At 42.7% G+C, this 2,325-nt stretch overlaps 1 non-coding gene across 1 annotated transcript; it reads left to right on the top strand.

Moving 5' to 3' along the window:
- The first annotated feature begins 1,004 nt into the window (after positions 1-1,004).
- LOC120255624 lies at positions 1,005-1,111 on the top strand. The gene has a single exon (XR_005535056.1). It is a non-coding gene; the product is annotated as a small nucleolar RNA R71 (small nucleolar RNA).
- The last annotated feature ends 1,214 nt before the right edge of the window (positions 1,112-2,325 follow it).

The following is a 2,325-nucleotide window of genomic DNA, read 5'->3' as shown; positions in this document are numbered from 1 at the left end:
ACAATGCCTCAACAAAGGGAATATTGATGTGGAGTTGCTTGAACAAACTCAGGAACTTCGTATACTATTCATCCCCTTGGTCATTCTTCAACCTAGAGGGATAAGGGATTCTTGGCTTGAAAGATGGGGGTGCCATCTCCTTCTCTTTGCTTGCTCCCTCCTCAACCTCTATGACCTCGGGTGCGTCTACATTGGGCTTCTCACTCGGAAGCCTACCGTCAACCTCACGACCACTTCTCAAAGTGATCGCCTTCATATGCTCTCTAGAATTGGTCTTGGTATTAGTCGGCAAGCTTCCTTGTGGTCTCTCCAATAGAGACTTCGCAATTTGCCCCACTTGATTCTCAAGATTGTGCAAAGAAGCGGTGTGGTTACGAAGTGTAGCCTCAACTGATTGAAACCTTGTATCCGATGAATGCACAAATCTAGTCAAGGCCTTCTCTAAATCGGTCATTCGGATCTCCAAGCCTGAAACTCGGTTCTCCATGTTTGGGGCTTGTTGTTGTTGGAAATCCGGTGGTGCCATGGCATTTTGTGGTCCTTGGTTGCTCCACGAGAAATTGGGATAACTCTTCCTACCCGGATTGTAGGTGTTGCTATATGGATTCCCTTGGTTCCTCATCGCATTACCCATAAAGTCAATTTTCTCCATCGAAGATGCATCACCAATAGAGATCAGGCAATCGTAGGGAGCATGTCCTCCACCACACCCGGTGCAAGTAGTTATGGCCGCCACTCTATTAGAAGTTAGAAGGTCTAACTTCTTACTCAACGATTCCACTTGAGCCGCCAATGAAGTTACTGCATCTATTTCATAGAGCTCGTCCACCTTTTTCCTTTTCCGTGTATTCCACTGATAACTGTTCATGGCCATGTCTTCCACTAACTGTTAGGTTTCTTCCGAGGTTTTACTCCCCATTGTACCTCCTATGGAGGCATCTAGCAATTGCCTTGTACTCGGATTCAACCCATTGTAGAAAGTTTGAATAATCATCCATTTGGAAAATCTGTGTTGTGGGCACCTCCGCAAAAGATCCTTGAAGTACTCCCATGTCTCAAACAATGATTCCAACTCCATCTGTTCAAATGATGATATCTCATTACGAAGCTTGGTCGGCTTCCCCGGAGGAAGGTATCTAGCAAGAAAAGCTTCGACCATCTCATTCCAAGTCGTGACGGAGACCTTGGGAAAAGAATGAAGCCACTGCTTGGCTCTTCCCTTAAGAGAGAATGGGAAAGCCCTCAATCTGATAGCATCATCTGATACACCTTTAATCTTCAGCATATCACAAACTTCCTAGAAGTTCTCTATGTGGTTGTTTGGATCCTCATCGGCCAAACCATTAAACTGCGCTGGCTGTTGAATCATTTGGATGAATGCCGGCATTAGCTCAAAGTTCAGAGCTATAATCGGGGATCGCACAAAACTGAGGGTCTAGCATAATCAGAAAGTGTCCTCTATTGCTCGTTATGTTCTTGCACAGGTTTTTTTTCCTTCTTCTGAGTGTATGTTCAAGTTCAAGATCTCCTTCAATCAATATCGAAGGGTTCCCTCGGATCATAACCTAGAGCTGCACCAAAAGAAAGAAAACAAATCCGAATGATAATAGAAAAAGAAGATGTGAAATAGAATGAATGAATGAATAGCTAAGAAAACAAAGTGCAAAGTATCTCTAAACGTCAACTCCAAGGCAACGACGCCAAAAACTTGACAACGCCCCTTGCGTATGTCCCACAAGTGCACGGGTTTGTCGAGTAATAAAATTCCAAGTCGATGGGTATCGTATCCATAGGGAGTAGGGAAAAAAAATACTTAAATTGATTCCTAACTAAGTAAAGATGAATAGTGATTTCATTGACAAGATGTAATAGAAACAAAAGTAAATAAAAGACAAGAAAGAGAAGCACAAGTAAAGGAGAGGTAAGGCAATCGATATGAATGTGGTACTCGGATCATTTGCTACGCCTAGGACAATCGTTTCAAGTGCAAAAACCCTCTATTATGCTTCCTAACTAACGCAATAATGAGTCATGGAGATCCTTTAATACATGGTCCCAAATCTAAGGTCAACCATGCCTAACTCTATTGATAAGTGCTTGTGTGATATGAATGCGAAACATTCTTTCCTTATGTTGAGCATTACTTTTCTCGGGTTTTTACACTAATATGTGTTTTTTTATGTTACTTTCGATGCGGGTAGGGTTGTGAGGCCGAGTATGGAGGAAAGAAACAAATGTGGATCATAATGCACCAATTTTGGAGGAAATCTTGCTAAGGTTCAAACGAGAAGACATAGGTCGGGTGTGAGATGCTAGAGTGTGTGC

Source organism: Dioscorea cayenensis, unplaced genomic scaffold (genome assembly GCF_009730915.1).
Source record: "Dioscorea cayenensis subsp. rotundata cultivar TDr96_F1 unplaced genomic scaffold, TDr96_F1_v2_PseudoChromosome.rev07_lg8_w22 25.fasta BLBR01001113.1, whole genome shotgun sequence".
Taxonomy (NCBI): Eukaryota; Viridiplantae; Streptophyta; class Magnoliopsida; order Dioscoreales; family Dioscoreaceae; genus Dioscorea; species Dioscorea cayenensis.
This window is presented reverse-complemented; position numbering and strand designations above follow the sequence as displayed.